Source organism: Bombina bombina, chromosome 1 (assembly GCF_027579735.1).
Source record: "Bombina bombina isolate aBomBom1 chromosome 1, aBomBom1.pri, whole genome shotgun sequence".
In the NCBI taxonomy this organism is placed as follows: domain Eukaryota; kingdom Metazoa; phylum Chordata; class Amphibia; order Anura; family Bombinatoridae; genus Bombina; species Bombina bombina.
The window spans coordinates 197,307,987-197,328,421 of NC_069499.1; the positions used below are offsets into that span (position 1 = coordinate 197,307,987).

At 40.7% G+C, this 20,435-nt stretch overlaps 1 protein-coding gene across 1 annotated transcript in view; it reads left to right on the top strand.

Annotated features, from left to right (window-relative positions):
* The first annotated feature begins 16,394 nt into the window (after nt 1–16,394).
* Nucleotides 16,395–20,435, top strand: part of MGA (MAX dimerization protein MGA) — a 1,137,718-nt gene continuing 1,133,677 nt past the window's right edge. The window contains exon 1 of the mRNA XM_053697822.1: nt 16,395–16,500. The gene's annotated coding sequence lies outside the window, so the exon portion shown is untranslated. The remainder of the gene's footprint in view (nt 16,501–20,435) is intronic.

The following is a 20,435-nucleotide window of genomic DNA, read 5'->3' on the forward strand; positions in this document are numbered from 1 at the left end:
ATAGTAAGTAGGGGAATACCAACTTTCATCATTAGATATCTATATAACCCCCTGTGATTAGCCCCAGATTTTTGTTTACTGTCAATATCTATATTCCACTAGTGTTACCTAGTATTTAAGTATTCAATAAGAGTATTACAGCGGGCTGGACCTGCACCCTATATAGTCGCACTCCATATAGTGCCAAAGCCAAGGTACATAACTCTATCCAAATTCATTTAGTAAGACCTGTTGGGCTCTGGTATGTGGGGGCCTACATGGATCTAATGAGCACTCAGTCCTTTTTATGCATACACTAGCGGCCCATATGTTTAGATAATTCCATAAATAGTTTTGGTGCCTTGCTTTATTTAAGCATATCTTCTTTGAAGTCTAAAATTGTAGCTACCTCTGCCTTTCCTGGAAGGTATGACCTCTAGACATATTTGACTTATCTTAAGGAATCTACCACCTCCCCCCCCCCTTGATGTACCTCCTAATGTTGGAGGGCTACCTACATGGCTTCTCTTGCCTATGCCATACTCTTGCTAATTTTAGTTCGCAATATCTCCCTTATCTACCTTAATAATTGACATAATTTATGAGTAGTCCTGAGGATTCATTATTATTCCCAGTTAATACCCCTCCTATCATATGCTGTATCAATCTTCAGGACCTCAGGAACAAACTGTTGTTAAATTTAAAAAAAAAATCGAGGTTTATTAATGAGATCCAAAAGTGGTCTCCTTAGTTACAATTTCCTTCTTTCGCATCATCACTACCTGCTACTTTTGTTGGCCCAAGAGTAAACTATTGCATCATATAGAAGGTTCATGAAAGATCAGCATCTTATCTATATAATGTTTGCAAGCTATGTAATTTGTTGGTTATACGTCTCTTACATGCCTACTTTATTGCTCCTGTAACATTGAAGCCTTGTCTTATGTGACATAAGAATTTGTTATTATGATATATGTATGCCTTTAACTAAACCTCAATAAAAATTATATTTAAAAAAAAAAAAAAGTACATATTATTATATTGTGTCTCTATCCCAATTTGTTTTATGTCCCTTTAATGGCATTGCTAACACCAGTATTTTATTTCATGTCAAAATGACTGCTGTGAAAAAGGTCTTTTACACCAGGTTTGTGCAAGACATGCTTGAGCATTACATGTGGAATGAGTTGATTTAATTGGAAGCTTGCTAATAAGATCAACTTTCAATCACATTATTCCATTCAAAATGCCAAAGATGACAGAATTTGAAAGACATAAAATCATACTTTTGCATCAGCAAGTCCACTCTTTAGGCAAAGCAAATACTGTATTATCAGTATTATGTATATAACTTGAGGAGAAACTAAGCTGTTCATTTTTTTTTTTTTTTGAGCTATAGGTTTAATTTACACAATACAACTGGAAGCAATATAACAGAATAAGTATATGAGATATGGTTTCTTGGATGTATAAAAATATAATAACAACTAGTTAATTTATTAAACATTATTATTATAACAACATAATATAATAACAACTAGCTCATTAATTAAACATTATAATAAAGTTATGGGATTATACCAAACATCAGTTATTTGAAACTAAGGATAAAAGTAATAAACAGAAAGATTTCACTACTGGGCGATTTGCCAAATCTATAAGATATTGCAACAAAGTTGTTTAGTTACACGGAACAATTACCAAGTGGATCTAAGGATAATATAGCAACAAAAATAACGAATATTTTCTTGGCAATGTGCTAAATATAAAAAACACAGTAACAGAATAATTCAATCACAGCAACTTCTAGTACTCAGACACACTATTTATACAATTGACGTCACTTACTGTGAATTGATAACCACATTTTTACTACTGCAATAAGGTCACCCATTCCAAGAAAATATCAAGCTTAGAGTACCTATAAGCTATTATCCAATATCAAGAAACCAGGAATTTTGCACAATAAAGGAAATCTCATGTAACCAAATACATTGAAGAATGTCTATTGATTGGAGAGATTTCTTAAAGGGACAGTCTACACCAGAATTTTTATTGTTTTAAAAGATAGATAATCGCTTTATTACCCATTTCCCAGTTTTGCATAACCAACACAGTTATAATAATATACTTTTAACCTCTGTGATTATCTTGTATCTAAGCCTCTGCAAACTGCCCCTTTTTTCAGTTCTTTTGACAGACTTGCAGTCTAGCCAATCAGTGCCTGCTCCCAGATTACTTCACGTGCACGAGCACAGTGTTATCTATATGAAATATGTGAACTAACACCCTCTAGTGGTGAAAAACTGTTAAAATGCAATCTGAAAGAGGTGGGCTTCAAGGTCTAAGAAATTAGCATATGAACCTCCTAGGTTAAGCTTTCAACTAAGAATACCAAGAGAACAAAGCAAAATTGGAGATAAAAGTAAATTGGAAAATTGTTTAAAATGACATGCTCTATCTGAATCATGAAAGTTTATTTTGGCCTAGACTATCCCTTTAATACATTAGGATTTTTTATAATCTGCTTTCTTGGAGGATAAATAATATTATAATAGAATCCGCTTAAGCAATATATAGTCCCTAAAGAGATAGTATTTATTCACACATCTCTTAAAGAGACATTACCTTTTTCTATATGAGTAGGAAATACTCTCCTAGGAATAGGAAAGGAACTAACAGTTTGAAATTATGGTAATTGTTTGTGAGTAATACAACACCCAGTAAAAACACACATATAAAAAAATAACTTAAAGGTGTACCGCTCATATTATGCAAACTGTATTAATACCAAAATGGGGCCTAGATTTGGAGTTTGGCGGTAGATGGGCTGTTAACGCTACGCGGGCTTTTTTCTGGCCGCACCATAAAATTAACTCTGGTATCGAGAGTCCCAAAAAATGCTGCGTTAGGCTCCAAAAAAGGAGCGTAGAGCATTTTTACCGCAAATGCAACTCTCGATACCAGAGTTGCTTACGGACGCGGCCAGCCTCAAAAACGTGCTCGTGCACGATTCCCCCATAGGAAACAATGGGGCTGTTTGAGCTTAAAAAAAACCTAACACCTGCAAAAAAGCAGCGTTCAGCTCCTAACGCAGCCCCATTGTTTCCTATGGGGAAACACTTCCTACGTCTGCACCTAACACTCTAACATGTACCCCGAGTCTAAACACCCCTACCCTTACACTTATTAACCCCTAATCTGCCGCCCCCGCTATCGCTGACCCCTGCATTATATTATTAACCCCTAATCTTCCGCTCCGTAAACCGCCGCAACTTACATTATCCCTATGTATCCCTAATCTGCTGCCCCTAACACCGCCGACCCCTGTATTATATTTATTAACCCCTAACCTGCCCCCCACAACGTCGCCGCCAGCTACCTACAATAATTAACCCCTAATCTGCCGACCGCAAAGCGCCGCCACCTACGTTATCCTTATGTACCCCTAATCTGCTGCCCCTAACACCGCCGACCCCTATATTATATTTATTAACCCCTAATCTGCCCCCCTCAACGTCGCCTCCACCTGCCTACACTTATTAACCCCTAATCTGCCGAGCGGACCTGAGCGCTACTATAATAAAGTTATTAACCCCTAATCCGCCTCACTAACCCTATCATAAATAGTATTAACCCCTAATCTGCCCTCCCTAACATCGCCGACACCTAACTTCAATTATTAACCCCTAATCTGACGACCGGAGCTCACCGCTACTATAATAAATGGATTAACCCCTAAAGCTAAGTCTAACCCTAACACTAACACCCCCCTAAGTTAAATATAATTTAAATCTAATGAAATTAATTAACTCTTATTAAATAAATTATTCCTATTTAAAGCTAAATACTTACCTGTAAAATACATCCTAATATAGCTACAATATAAATAATAATTATATTGTAGCTATTTTAGGATTAATATTTATTTTACAGGCAACTTTGTAATTATTTTAACCAGGTACAATAGCTATTAAATAGTTAAGAACTATTTAATAGTTACCTAGTTAAAATAATTACAAAATTACCTGTAAAATAAGTCCTAACCTAAGTTATAATTAAACCTAACACTATACTATCAATAAATTAATTAAATAAAATACCTACAATTACCTACAATAAAACCTAACACTACACTATCAATAAATAAATTAAATACAATTCCTACAAATAACTACAATTACATAAACTACCTAAAGTACAAAAAATAAAAAAGAACTAAGTTACAAAAAATAAAAAAATATTTACAAACATAAGAAAAATATTACAACAATTTTAAACTAATTACACCTACTCTAAGCCCCCTAATAAAATAACAAAGACCCCCAAAATAAAAAAATGCCCTACCCTATTCTAAATTAATAGAGTTAAAAGCTCTTTTACCTTACCAGCCCTGAACAGGGCCCTTTGCGGGGCATGCCCCAAGAAAATCAGCTCTTTTGCCTGTAAAAAAAAACATACAATACCCCCCCCCCAACATTACAACCCACCACCCACATACCCCTAATCTAACCCAAACCCCCCTTAAATAAACCTAACACTAAGCCCCTGAAGATCTTCCTACCTTGTCTTCACCTCAACAGGTATCACCGATCCGTCCTGGCATCCGGTGCTGAAGAGGTCCAGAAGAGGCTCCAAAGTCTCCCTCCTATCCGGCAAGAAGAGGACATCCGGACCCGCAAACAGCTTCATCCAAGCGGCATCTTCTATCTTCTTCCATCCGGTGCGGAGCGGGTCCATGTTGAAGCAGCCGACGCGGATCCATCCTCTTCTTCCGGCGTCTCCCGACGAATGACGGTTCCTTTAAGGGACGTCATCCAAGATGGCGTCCCTCGAATTCCGATTGGCTGATAGGATTCTATCAGCCAATCGGAATTAAGGTAGGAATATTCTGATTGGCTGATGGAATCAGCCAATCAGAATCAAGTTCAATCCGATTGGCTGATCCAATCAGCCAATCAGATTGAGCTCGCATTCTATTGGCTGTTCCGATCAGCCAATAGAATGCAAGCTCAATCTGATTATATTTAACTTAGGGGGGTGTTAGTGTTAGGGTTAGACTTAGCTTTAGCGGTTAATCCATTTATTATAGTAGCGGTGAGCTCCGGTCGTCAGATTAGGGGTTAATAATTGAAGTTAGGTGTCGGCGATGTTAGGGAGGGCAGATTAGGGGTTAATACTATTTATGATAGGGTTAGTGAGGCGGATTAGGGGTTAATAACTTTATTATAGTAGCGCTCAGGTCCGCTCGGCAGATTAGGGGTTAATAAGTGTAGGCAGGTGGAGGCGACGTTGAGGGGGTCAGATTAGGGGTTAATAAATATAATATAGGGGTCGGCGGTGTTAGGGGCAGCAGATTAGGGGTACATAAGGATAACGTAGGTGGCGGCGCTTTGCGGTCGGCAGATTAGGGGTTAATTATTGTAAGTAGCTGGCGGCGACGTTGAGGGGGGCAGGTTAGGGGTTAATAAATATAATACAGGGGTCGGCGGTGTTAGGGGCAGCAGATTAGGGGTACATAAGTATAACGTAGGTGGCGGTCGGCAGATTAGGGGTTAAAAAAATTTAATCGAGTTGCGGCGATGTGGGGGGACCTCAGTTTAGGGGTGCATAGGTAGTTTATGGGTGTTAGTATACTTTAGGGTACAGTAGTTAAGAGCTTTATGAACCGGCGTTAGCCCAGAAAGCTCTTAACTCCTGCTTTTTTTCGGCGGCTGGAGTTTTGTCGTTAGAGCTCTAACGCTCACTTCAGAAACGACTCTAAATACCGGCGTTAGGAAGATCCCATTGAAAAGATAGGATACGCAATTGACGTAAGGGGATCTGCGGTATGGAAAAGTCGCGGCTGAAAAGTGAGCATTAGACCCTTTAATCACTGACTCCAAATACCGGCGGTAGCCTAAAACCAGCGTTAGGAGCCTGTAACGCTGGTTTTCACGGCTAACGCCGAACTCTAAATCTAGGCCTAGGATTCTAATATAAATAGTTCAATACAGAAAGATTCTTTTGAACTAATTATCGGGTGAGAATACATACCAATAGACATATACATTATAGCCAAACTATTACAAGCATGATTGTTTTTTTATATACCCACTTTTTAATTATTTTTCTAATAAAGTTTTACTTCTTATGAAGTATGACAACCATGCATAATATTTCGCTAGGGATTAAAGGGACATGAAAGACAATTTTTTTTCTTTCGTGATTCAGAAAGAGCATGTTTTTTTAAACAACTTTCTAATTTACTTCTATTATCTAATTTGCTTCATTCTCTTGATATCACTTGCTGAAAAGCATATCTAGATATGCTCAGTAGCTGCTGATTGGTTGCTGCACCTAGAGGCCTTGTGTGATTGGCTCACTTATGTGCATTGCTATTTCTTCAACAAAGGATATCTAAAGAATTGAGCAAATTAGATAATAGAAGTAAATTGGAAAGTTGTTTAAAATTGCATGCCCTATGTGAATCAAGTTTAATTTTGACTAGACTGTCCCTTTAAATGAGTGCTTATATAGCATCACTTTTTTTTCAGTGTCTTCAACTGAAATTGTAAATAAGCAGAACTCTGTGACTAACCTGTGGTATTTACAGCCTGGAACATTATAAATGTGACACACACAATCACAATCGGAACTTTCACACAGTTGTGACATTTCAATTAGATTGAAACCAGTTTGATATGCATGAAAGTGCTAGTTAGTGCAGTAAAGTTTCTGCATAGGGGTAGATTTACTATGCTGCAGATGCAGCTGTTTCTTAGCGAGTCTTCAGGCTCGTCGAAAACAAAAGTTAAGAAGCAGCGGTCTTACCTTAACTCATACGCCACCTCTGAGGTGGCGGACAGCAATCATCCCGATCAGATACGATTGGCATGATTGACACCCCCTGCTAGCGGCCGATTGGCTGCAAATGATCAGTGGGCGGCATTTCACTAGAAATATGGAGGAAGAAGAGAGCAGGCACTGCACGGTGATGATAAGTAAAAATCCAAATTTATTGTACATCAGAATTAAAAAGACAAATAGTCCAAAAGATGCACAGACACAACAGGAGAACAAACAGACAGACATCTGATGTGTTTTGCGCCCCCTACAGGCGTTTACTTATAGAAAATGCTTGTGTAATGTTAAATGCAGACAGCGTATGCTGTCAGCATTTAGCGATGTCGGGCAGACATGTTCGCCGACATTACATAAATCTACCCCATAGTGGCTAAGTATGTCTCTAGATGACAGCTGATACCTCCTTCCACAGTGTGTGAGAGATGTAGATTTATTAAAGCTTGCGGAAACTGTGGCCTGCAGTTATTACATTTTTCAGTTATGCCAGGTCCCTAATGTGTTAACAATATGTACACAGCCTCTCCGTACAGATGGTCCCCTTAATGTATCCTTAATCTATCCTCTTCCTCCATTCTATCATCTCCTCGCCTTCCCTTCTATCCTCTTCCTCCCTTCTATCCTCTCCCTCCTTTCTATCTTCTTCCCCCCTTCTATCATCGAACTCCCTTCTATCATCCCCCTCCTTTCTATCCTCTCACTCCCTTCTATCTTCTCCCTACCTTCTATCATCTCCCTCCCTTCTATCTTCTCCCACCCTTCTATCCTCTCCATGTGAAGTTTGGGGCTTAATCATCTAAATCTGTTTATTTTTAATATTTTAAATATAAAGCAAAGCTTCCATGCTATAATTAAGAAAAGTGGATCCATGGGTAACAATTGAGGTAAGACAACCACCTCCATCTCTACACCTAACACGTTTCACCGATTTACTTCTTCCTTCTGCTGCTCTGGAATATTTAGAGTATTAGGACATGGATGTTGTATAGTACCTGTGTGTGTGTGTGTGTGTGTGTGTGTTGGGGGGGCAGTGGGGCTCTATGAATGGGGAGAGGACCACCTGTAGGGAAAACTGTGTACTATACTCCTCCCTCCCTTCTATCATCTTCCTCCTTTCTATCATCTCTTCTCCCTCCTTTCTGTCCTCTTCCTCCTTTCTATCATCTACTCTCCCTCCCTTCTATCCTTTTCCTCCCTTCTATCCTCTCCCTCTCTTCTATCCTTCCCCCTCCTTTCTACCCTCTTCCTTCTTTCTATGCTCTACTTCCCTTCTATCCTTTCCTCTCTTCTATCATCTCCCTCCCTTCTATCCTCCCCTCCCTTGTTTCTTCTCCCTCCCTTCTATCCTCTCCCTTCTTTCTATCCTCTGCCTTTTATCCTTCCCCCTCCTTTATATCATCTCCCTCCTTTCTATCCTTCCCCTCCCTTCTATCCTCTCCTTTCTTTCTACCCTCTCCCTCCTTTCTATCCTCTCCTCTCCCTCCTATCTTCTCCCTCGCTTCTGTCCTCTTCCTCCGCTCCCTCCCTTCTATCCTCTCCCTTCCATCTTCTCTCTCCCTGTTATCCTCAGCCTTCCTTCTGTCTTCTCCCTCCCTTCTATCCTCTCCCTTCCTTTTATCTTCTCCCTCCCTTCTATCTTCTCCCTCCATTCTATCCTCTCCCTTCCTTCTATCTTCTCCCTTCCTTCTATCCTCACCCTTCCTTCTATCTTCTCTCTCCCTTCTATCCTCTCCATTCCTTCTATCTTCTCCCTTCCTTCTATCTTCAGCCTTCATTCTATCCTCTCCCTTCCATCTATCTTCTCCCTCCCCGCTATCCTCTCCCTTCCTTCTTTCCTCTCCCTTCCTTCTATCATCTCCCTTCCTTCTATCCTCTCCCTTTCTTCTATCTTCTCTCTTCCTTCCATCCTCTCCCTTCCTTCTATATTCTCCCTTCCTTCTATTTTATCCCTCCCTCTTCCTTCTATCCTATCCCTTCCTTCTATCTTCTACCTCCCTTCTATTCTCTCCCTTCCTTCTATCATATCCCTTCCTTCTATCTTCTCCCTTCCTTCTATTTTATCCCTCCCTCTCTTCCTTCTATCCTATCCCTTCCTTCTATATTCTACCTCCCTTCTATCCTCTCCCTTCCTTCTATCATATCCCTTCATTCTATCTTCTCCCTCCTATCCTCTCCCTGACTTCTATACTCAGCCTTCCTTCTATCCTCCCCCTTCCTTCTATCTTCTCCCTTCTTTCTATCTTATTCTCTCCCTTCCTTCTATCCTCTCCCTTCTTTCTATAATCTCATCTCCCTCCCATCTATCCTCTTCCTCCCTTCTATTATCTCCCTTCTTTCTATCCTTCCCCTCCTTTCTATCCTCTCCATCTATTATCTCCCTTCCTTCTATTCTCTTCCTTCCTTCTATCGTCTCCCTTCCTTCTATCTTCTCCCTCCCTTCTATCCTCTCCCTTCCTTCTATCTTCTCCCTCCCGTCTCCTTTCTATCATCTCCTCTCCCTCCCTTCTATCTTTCCCCCTCCTTTCTATCCTCTTCCTCCTTTCTGTGCTCTACTTCCCTTCTATCCTCTCCTCTCTTCTATCAACTCCCTCCCTTCTATCCTCTCCCTTCCTTCAATCCTCCCCCTCCTTTCTATCCTTCTCCTCCTTTCTATCCTCTCCTTCCTTTCTAGCCTTACCCTCCCTTCTATCCTCTCCCTTCCATCTTCTCTCTCCCTGTTATCCTCAGCCTTCCTTCTGTCTTCTCCCTCCCTTCTATCCTCTCCCTTCCTTTTATCTTCTCCCTCCCTTCTATCTTCTCCCTCCATTCTATCCTCTCCCTTCCTTCTATCTTCTCCCTTCCTTCTATCCTCACCCTTCCTTCTATCTTCTCTCTCCCTTCTATCCTCTCCATTCCTTCTATCTTCTCCCTTCCTTCTATCTTCAGCCTTCATTCTATCCTCTCCCTTCCATCTATCTTCTCCCTCCCCGCTATCCTCTCCCTTCCTTCTTTCCTCTCCCTTCCTTCTATCATCTCCCTTCCTTCTATCCTCTCCCTTTCTTCTATCTTCTCTCTTCCTTCCATCCTCTCCCTTCCTTCTATATTCTCCCTTCCTTCTATTTTATCCCTCCCTCTTCCTTCTATCCTATCCCTTCCTTCTATCTTCTACCTCCCTTCTATTCTCTCCCTTCCTTCTATCATATCCCTTCCTTCTATCTTCTCCCTTCCTTCTATTTTATCCCTCCCTCTCTTCCTTCTATCCTATCCCTTCCTTCTATATTCTACCTCCCTTCTATCCTCTCCCTTCCTTCTATCATATCCCTTCATTCTATCTTCTCCCTCCTATCCTCTCCCTGACTTCTATACTCAGCCTTCCTTCTATCCTCCCCCTTCCTTCTATCTTCTCCCTTCTTTCTATCTTATTCTCTCCCTTCCTTCTATCCTCTCCCTTCTTTCTATAATCTCATCTCCCTCCCATCTATCCTCTTCCTCCCTTCTATTATCTCCCTTCTTTCTATCCTTCCCCTCCTTTCTATCCTCTCCATCTATTATCTCCCTTCCTTCTATCTTCAGCCTTCATTCTATCCTCTCCCTTCCATCTATCTTCTCCCTCCCCGCTATCCTCTCCCTTCCTTCTTTCCTCTCCCTTCCTTCTATCATCTCCCTTCCTTCTATCCTCTCCCTTCCTTCTATCTTCTCTCTTCCTTCCATCCTCTCCCTTCCTTCTATATTCTCCCTTCCTTCTATTTTATCCCTCCCTCTTCCTTCTATCCTATCCCTTCCTTCTATCTTCTACCTCCCTTCTATTCTCTCCCTTCCTTCTATCATATCCCTTCCTTCTATCTTCTCCCTTCCTTCTATTTTATCCCTCCCTCTCTTCCTTCTATCCTATCCCTTCCTTCTATATTCTACCTCCCTTCTATCCTCTCCCTTCCTTCTATCATATCCCTTCATTCTATCTTCTCCCTCCTATCCTCTCCCTGACTTCTATACTCAGCCTTCCTTCTATCCTCCCCCTTCCTTCTATCTTCTCCCTTCTTTCTATCTTATTCTCTCCCTTCCTTCTATCCTCTCCCTTCTTTCTATAATCTCATCTCCCTCCCATCTATCCTCTTCCTCCCTTCTATTATCTCCCTTCTTTCTATCCTTCCCCTCCTTTCTATCCTCTCCATCTATTATCTCCCTTCCTTCTATTCTCTTCCTTCTATCTTCTCCCTTCCTTCTATCTTCTCCCTCCCTTCTATCCTCTCCCTTCCTTCTATCTTCTCCCTCCCGTCTCCTTTCTATCATCTCCTCTCCCTCCCTTCTATCTTTCCCCCTCCTTTCTATCCTCTTCTTCCTTTCTGTGCTCTACTTCCCTTCTATCCTCTCCTCTCTTCTATCAACTCCCTCCCTTCTATCCTCTCCCTTCCTTCAATCCTCCCCCTCCTTTCTATCCTTCTCCTCCTTTCTATCCTCTCCTTCCTTTCTAGCCTTACCCTCCCTTCTATCCTCTCCCTTCCTTCAATCCTCCCCCTCCTTTCTATCCTTCTCCTCCTTTCTATCCTCTCCTTCCTTTCTAGCCTTACCCTCCCTTCTATCCTCTCCCTCCTTTCTATCCTCTACTCTCCCTCTATTCCATCTTCTTTCTCGCTTCTGTCCTCTTCCTCCCTTCTATCATCTCCCTTCCTTCTATCCTCTCCCTTTCTTCTATCTTCTCTCTTCCTTCCATCCTCTCCCTTCCTTCTATATTCTCCCTTCCTTCTATTTTATCCCTCCCTCTTCCTTCTATCCTATCCCTTCCTTCTATCTTCTACCTCCCTTCTATTCTCTCCCTTCCTTCTATCATATCCCTTCCTTCTATCTTCTCCCTTCCTTCTATTTTATCCCTCCCTCTCTTCCTTCTATCCTATCCCTTCCTTCTATATTCTACCTCCCTTCTATCCTCTCCCTTCCTTCTATCATATCCCTTCATTCTATCTTCTCCCTCCTATCCTCTCCCTGACTTCTATACTCAGCCTTCCTTCTATCCTCCCCCTTCCTTCTATCTTCTCCCTTCTTTCTATCTTATTCTCTCCCTTCCTTCTATCCTCTCCCTTCTTTCTATAATCTCATCTCCCTCCCATCTATCCTCTTCCTCCCTTCTATTATCTCCCTTCTTTCTATCCTCTCCCTCCCTTCTATCCTTCCCCTCCTTTCTATCCTCTCCATCTATTATCTCCCTTCCTTCTATTCTCTTCCTTCCTTCTATCTTCTCCCTTCCTTCTATCTTCTCCCTCCCTTCTATCCTCTCCCTTCCTTCTATCTTCTCCCTCCCGTCTCCTTTCTATTATCTCCTCTCCCTCCCTTCTATCTTTCCCCCTCCTTTCTATCCTCTTCCTCCTTTCTGTGCTCTACTTCCCTTCTATCCTCTCCTCTCTTCTAGCAACTCCCTCCCTTCTATCCTCTCCCTTCCTTCAATCCTCCCCCTCCTTTCTATCCTTCTCCTCCTTTCTATCCTCTCCTTCCTTTCTAGCCTTACCCTCCCTTCTATCCTCTCCCTTCCTTCAATCCTCCCCCTCCTTTCTATCCTTCTCCTCCTTTCTATCCTCTCCTTCCTTTCTAGCCTTACCCTCCCTTCTATCCTCTCCCTCCTTTCTATCCTCTACTCTCCCTCTATTCCATCTTCTTTCTCGCTTCTGTCCTCTTCCTCCCTTCTATCATCTCCCTTCCTTCTATCTTCTCCCTCCCTTCTATCCTCTCCATTCTTTCTACCCTCTCCCTCCTTTCTATCCTCTCCTCTCCCTCCTATCTTCTCCCTCGCTTCTGTCCTCTTCCTCCGCTCCCTCCCTTCTATCCTCTCCCTTCCATCTTCTCTCTCCCTGTTATCCTCAGCCTTCCTTCTGTCTTCTCCCTCCCTTCTATCCTCTCCCTTCCTTTTATCTTCTCCCTCCCTTCTATCCTCTCCCTTCCTTTTATCTTCTCCCTCCCTTCTATCTTCTCCCTCCATTCTATCCTCTCCCTTCCTTCTATCTTCTCCCTTCCTTCTATCCTCACCCTTCCTTCTATCTTCTCTCTCCCTTCTATCCTCTCCATTTCTTCTATCTTCTCCCTTCCTTCTATCTTCAGCCTTCATTCTATCCTCTCCCTTCCATCTATCTTCTCCCTCCCCGCTATCCTCTCCCTTCCTTCTTTCCTCTCCCTTCCATCTATCATCTCCCTTCCTTCTATCCTCTCCCTTTCTTCTATCTTCTCTCTTCCTTCCATCCTCTCCCTTCCTTCTATTTTATCCCTCCCTCTTCCTTCTATCTTCTACCTCCCTTCTATTCTCTCCCTTCCTTCTATCATATCCCTTCCTTCTATCTTCTCCCTTCCTTCTATTTTATCCCTCCCTCTCTTCCTTCTATCCTATCCCTTCCTTCTATATTCTACCTCCCTTCTATCCTCTCCCTTCCTTCTATCATATCCCTTCATTCTATCTTCTCCCTTCTATCCTCTCCCTGACTTCTATACTCAGCCTTCCTTCTATCCTCCCCCTTCCTTCTATCTTCTCCCTTCTTTCTATCTTATTCTCTCCCTTCCTTCTATCCTCTCCCTTCTTTCTATAATCTCATCTCCCTCCCATATATCCTCTTCCTCCCTTCTATTATCTCCCTTCTTTCTATCCTCTCCCTCTCTTCTATCCTTCCCCTCCTTTCTATCCTCTCCATCTATTATCTCCCTTCCTTCTATTCTCTTCCTTCCTTCTATCTTCTCCCTTCCTTCTATCTTCTCCCTCCCTTCTATCCTCTCCCTTCCTTCTATCTTCTCCCTCCCTTCTCCTTTCTATTATCTCCTCTCCCTCCCTTCTATCTTTCCCCCTCCTTTCTATCCTCTTCCTCCTTTCTGTGCTCTACTTCCCTTCTATCCTCTCCTCTCTTCTATCAACTCCCTCCCTTCTATCCTCTCCCTTCCTTCAATCCTCCCCCTCCTTTCTATCCTTCTCCTCCTTTCTATCCTCTCCTTCCTTTCTAGCCTTACCCTCCCTTCTATCCTCTCCCTCCTTTCTATCCTCTACTATCCCTCTATTCCATCTTCTTTCTCGCTTCTGTCCTCTTCCTCCCTTCTATCATCTCCCTTCCTTCTATCTTCTCCCTCCTTCTGTCCTCTCCCTTCCTTCTATCTTCTCCCTCCTTTCTATCCTCTCCCTACCTTCTATTCTCTCTTCCATCTTCTCCATCTCTTCTATCCTCACCCTTCCTTCTATCTAATCTCTTCCTTCTATCCTCAGCCTTCATTCTATCTTCTCCCTCCCCTCTATCTTCTCCCTTCTATATTCTCTGTTCCTTATTTCCTCTCCCTTCCTTCTATCGTCTCCCTTCCTTCTATCGTCTCCCTTCCTTCTATCTTCTTCCTTCCTTCTATCTTTTCCCTTCCTTCTATCTTCTCCCTTCCTTCTATCTTCTCACTCCCTTCTATTGTCTCCCTCCCTCGTATCTTCTCCCTTCTATATTGTCCCTTCTTTCTTCTCCCTCCCTTGTATCTTCTCCCTTCCTTCTATCCTCCCCCTCCCTTCTATCATCTCCCTTCTTTCTATCCTCTCTCTCCTTTCTATCCTCTCCTCTCCCACCATTCTATCTTCTTTCTCGCTTCTGTCCTCTTCCTCCATTCTAACATCTCCCTTCCTTCTATCTTCTCCCTCCTTCTGTCCTCTCCCTTCCTTCTATCTTCTCCCTCCCTTCTATCCTCTCCCTCCCTTCTATTCTCTCTCTTCCATCTTCTCCATCCCTTCTATCCTCACCCTTCCTTCTATCCTCTCCTTTCCTTCTATCTTCTCCCTTCCTTCTAACTTCTCCCTTCCTTCTATCTTCTCCCTTCTATATTCTATCGTCTCCCTTCCTTCTATCATCTCCCTTCCTTCTATCTTCTTCCTTCCTTCTATCTTCTCCCTTCCTTCTATCTTCTCACTTCCTTCTATTGTCTCCCTCCCTCATATCTTCTCCCTTCTATATTCTCTGTCCCTTCTTTCTTCTCCCTCCCTTGTATCTTCTCCCTTCCTTCTATCCTCTCCCTCCCTTCTATCCTCTCCCTTCTTTCTATCCTCTCTCTCCTTTCTATCCTCTCCTCTCCCACCATTCCATCTTCTTTCTCACTTCTGTCCTCTTCCTCCATTCTATCATCTTCCTTCCTTCTATCTTCTCCCTCCTGTCCTCTCCCTCCCTTCTATTCTTTCCCTTCCTTCTATCCTCTCCCTTCCTTCTATCTTCTCCCTTCTTTCTATCTTCTCCCTCCCTCCTATTCTTTCCCTCCCTTCTATTCTTTCCCTTCCTTCTATCTTCTCCCTCCCTCCTATCCTCTCCCTTCCTTCTATCTTCTCCCTCCCTTCTATCTTCTCCCTCCCTCCTATCCTCTCCCTTCCTTCTATCTTCTTCCTTCCTTCTATCTTCTCCCTCCCTTCTATACTCAGCCTTCTATCTTCTCCCTTCCTTCTATCTTCTCCCTCCCTTCTATCCTCTCCGTTCCTTTTATCCTCTCCTTCTATATTCTCCCTTCCTTCTATCTTCTTCCTTCCTTCTATATTTTGCCTCCCTTCTATATTCACCCTTCCTTCTATCTTCCCCTTCCTTCTATCTTCCCCTTCCTTCTATCTTACCCCTCCCTTCCTTCTTTCTTCTCCCTTCCTTCTATCTTCCCCCTTCCTTTTATCTTCCCCCTTCCTTCTATCTTATCCCTCCCTTCCTTCTATCTTATCCTTCCCTTCTATCCTTTCCCTCCCTTCTATCTTCTCCCTCCCTTCTATCTTATCCCCCTATTGTATCCTCTCCATACGAATGTCAGGGCTTTATCACCTAAATCTGTTTATTTTTAATATTTAAAATATATATCAAAGCTTTCATTGTATAACAGTGGGCCCATGGGTAACAATTGAGGTAAGACAACTGTCTTCATCTCTACACCTAACACTTTTCACAGATTTACTTTGTCCTTCTGCTGCTCTGCAATATTTAGAGGAATTGGTGGGGATGTTGTATAGAGTGTGTGTGTGTGTGTGGGGGGGCTCTATGAATGGGGAGAAAGGTGTCCCTCTTTGGCTATTTGAAATGTTGGGAGGTATGGTTAATTTTTCCTATTCCTATTTTTAAATAATGGTTGGTGTATGATCTCCAAACCCAACAAAAATGTGTGTGTGTGTGTGTATATATATATATATATATATATATATATATATATATATATATATATATATATATATATATATATATATATATATATATATATATATATATATATATATATATATATATATATATATATATATATATATATATATATATACACATATATAATTGACCACATAAGATAAAAAATATAATAAAACTGATTTTAGTATGATTAATTTATGATAATAGTTATTAAATATATGACAGGGTGTAATTGCACCACTATTAATTAAATATAGTGTCATTTGTGAAACGATCTAGTAAATTGTTTGTCACTAATAATTTCGATCAGACATCGAACGATGTAATGAAACAAATTCTTCAACCATTTAGCACAGCGTGCGAAGTATAACAACATTGTGGGCGTGGCCTTATTACCACGTGAGCAGTTTCGGCCAATCAGTAGTTTCAGTCATCTGCCACGCGAGGTTTTCACTGGAGGCAGCTGCGAGCTTGGAGCGCGTGAGGATTCTCGCGCCCTTGTTACGTCCATAAGCAAGCAATGCGAGAAGGCGTGAAACCCGTACAGACCATCTAAAAGGTACGAAAGTCAACTCATCTCATGACCGCTAAAGAAGGGCTGTAGCTTTCTCTAATAACCAAGGGGATAAGCACCGTAAATACCTACATCTGATTTCGATCCAAAGACATGAAATGGACCTTCCATGTGAAATATTATTATGTTCACGAATGTTTGGTCGTGAAATAGCATATTGCTTCCGGTTGGTATTTGTTTACCGCCAATCGTAGATAAAAGGTGCGAGAGGTCACGTGAGGCATATAGCCAATCCTCTCCGTCATTCATTGCCGTGTGCTTTTGGCGCCGTCGCGAATCGATGGTGTTTCAATTTATGGAGTCCATTTGACATGGTCTGCATTATAGTTGTTACAAATATTAGTTGTGGATTATACAACATTTTAAACGCCACGATAAGAAAAACAAGCTGCTTTCACATGCAGGATGTGTCAGATCAGCTGGGCAATGATGGCGAAGGGAACGTGGCTGGCTCGAGCGTGCCTGTGAAGGGAGGGGTAGTGTGTCACGTGACCGTGTTTGTGTCACATGGTGGCAGTTCCTCCCCTCCGTTTTTAGACCTCTAGAAAGTGGTTGTACTGTATTTTACTTTAGATTAATGTACAGTAGAAAGCATCTGCCGTAATAATAGGCGCACGAAACTGCGTTTTGACATATTACATGCAAATGTATATTAAAACTTATCTGTGCCGTATTTTTTCTCACTAGACACGTAACTTGAAATGTATTTATTGAATATGACAGACTATCCAGCAGTACAGTAGTTGGACACTGTGTGTAGTAATTGAGTTAACAGCTAGTAGTGGGTAGATGAACGGGGTATACGTAAGTAAATGAGTTGCAATAATGCAAGCCCCCCTTCGTTTACACATTCCTGATACACAAACTATAAATATGGGGGCTGGGCTCTCAAATGATTACATTATTGCCACAAAATCCAGGGATTCTGCATCAGAGCAAATAAGTAAAAAGAAAACCAAAGTATGCACAAATCAACCAGTGTTTTCCATAGCCTTCTCTGTTTCACCTAATCACACAATGTACATTTTCACACATAGGTCACAAACTGATGACTGCTGCTGTTTGATCTAATGTTTGTAAACTGTGCAGGATATTCATAGATGCAAGTTCACAAATTGATATCATGGGACCAAATACTAGGACTATTGGATGGATTGGATCCGTGACAAGTATAATAGTACATGTATTACTGCTTGTCACGTTCACATGAGAGAGCCAAGTGGGGGATAAGCACATTATTATTGTGATAAGTATGCTTGTCATAAATCCAGTGAGTGTCACCTCCCACTTGGCTGCCTGTATGTGATAGTTGACCCCACGGTATATCAAATCAAGAAGTGTGTGGTTTTTTTTATACTAATTTTAATAAAGTTTTTATATGTGTGTATGTATGTATATATATATATATATATATATATATATATATATATATATATATATATATGTACTGTTATTTTTTTTCATTTGCAAAATGTGCATGTTTTTTAGTCCCTAGGTAAAAACCTTTTAAAAGCTCCCTATCTAAACCAGTAAGGCAGCGTTTCTCAAACTGTTGTAAAGTTCCCCAAACAGACTAGAGCACAGGTTAAATAATCAGCTCATGACATGTTAATAACCATGGTTACTGGTTAGCTGATTATTTTACCTGTGCTGTGGTTGACATCATGAAAACCTGGCCTGTTAGGTGCTTTATTTCAATTATCACATATATTTTATTTTTTGCTGATTATCTAAGCTAAATCAGCACTGAGCCACCCTAAAGGGACATGATACCAAATGTTGAAATAGCTACAAAGCTGTAAAAAGATACCTAGAAATATTGCCTGAATATTTCTATGTAAAAAAGGGAGATATTTTACCTTAAAGGGACAGTTTACTCAATCTTTCTCCCCTTTAATTTGTTCCCAATGATCCACTTAACCTGCTGGAGTGTATTAAATTGTTTACAAGTAGCTCCTTTACCCTTATATTGGCATTTTAAATAGTTGATTTAGCCTGTGGTATCCCCACCTATTCTGAAAGTTTGTGGCCGTAGGTCCAAGCTATAAATAAGCTTTGTAAACACAGCCAGTAGAAGAAATTACACTCCCAGTGAGATATAGCAGAGATAAGGTAATACAATGTTGATTTTCCATTGTTTTCTCCAAGTACTGGTGATTGTTTTACGGACAGATATAAGATAAAGAAACAGGTATATGTACACAATGTGATAAAGTAATGATATCTGATTATACCTACAAGCTCAACCCATTTTATTGGGTTGTGGCTTCAAAACACAAAATAAGAGCTTTAATATATATACACAAATAAACATTAAAAAGCTAATTTTCATAAATGTTTTACTCTGCAGTTGGTAAAAAAAGCAATTGTATACAAATTAAGGGAAACAATATTTTACAGTATACTGTCCCTTTAAAATGTCCTCAGTAGCCACATTCCATTTCACGGTAAAGCAAAGTGTGACATTAGCACTGATGAATCCGATTGGCTGTTGTTTTTTTCAATATGCAGCTGGCAGTAAATACAGCAAAATTGTTTACACAATACTTATTATTCTGAGCTTAAAAATGAGATACTATAACTTTCTTTTTTTTACAGAGAGATGTTCAGGTGATATTTCCTAGTCAACTTTTTACAGTTACACTGCATTACTTTCAAGTGATTTAGCATATGGATATTATGCCTCTTTAAGGGAATAAAAGAGGGCAGAATACCCAAGTTTATGCTATATCTGCTTATTAGTTTAGATTAGATTGGGTAGCAAAGGTTCTTTTGTTCTGGGGGGCAGAGTGAAAACAAATAACATATAATAGTATGCTTATTTGACACAATAAGATATGATGGTTCAGTGTTATAAGAAAAAGATAGGGTCAAATCACCCTCTAGGAGGCGCTATATATAATGCTACAATATCTTAAATGGATATGCAGTCTCTCAAAGCAATTTAGGGTGTATATATGTGTGTGATGGGATCACTATATATATATATATATATATATATATATATATATATATATATATATATATATATATATATATATATATATATATATATATTTTATAAGACCAATGTCTCTTGACACAATACCAGACAGATGGTGTATCAATATAGTCACCCAGTCCCAAGAAAAGTCCTTAAAATGTAATGTAATTCTTGATTGTAGTAGATGTAAAATGAATCAATCCGTACAGGAAGGGCAGAACTCTAACTTCACCACAAAGGATCAGCAATTCTGTAGATACCAAGGAAAGGAAAGAGGCACAGTATGTGTGACTCAATCACCCACTAAGTATAAGCACAAAAAAGATTCAGGGTACTCACAAAGTGTAGAGGCACCCAATTGTGCCAGAAGAGGCAGGCTGGTTTTCAACAGCAGACCAGCTAGCTGAACCAAGGCAGAGACTGGATACATAGGTGTGGTTTTTGCTAGGGTCCAGGTGTAGCTAAACTACTACAAAAGTAGCAGTAAGGAGGGGGAGGGTATACCAAACCTTTTCAAGGTAGCGTAGAGAAGTGCACACAGCAATGAGTTAATGATTATAAAAATTGGTTTAATGTAACAATAAAAACAGAATTAAAAGCAACTCATGCTGTAGTGTGCATAATCAAGCAATGCAACGCGTTTCACGGTTACCACCATTTTATCAGGCATCAAAAAGATGTTTAAAAATTGCTGGCAAGTATGTTAAAATAATTTTCAAATATAAGCAAAAATACTTAAATAGCCATGCAGTCTACTCCGCACCCCCTTTATCAGTGTTTAGACACAGGTATTGTATTTCAACGGAGTTCAGTTTATAGGCATGCTCCAGCAGATAATCCCTGTTCACTTTTGCATTCTACCAAAGCAAGAATAGATATAGATACATCCATATAAGGAAATGTGTTGGGGGGAGTTAGAGCTTTACAATTTGGAAAC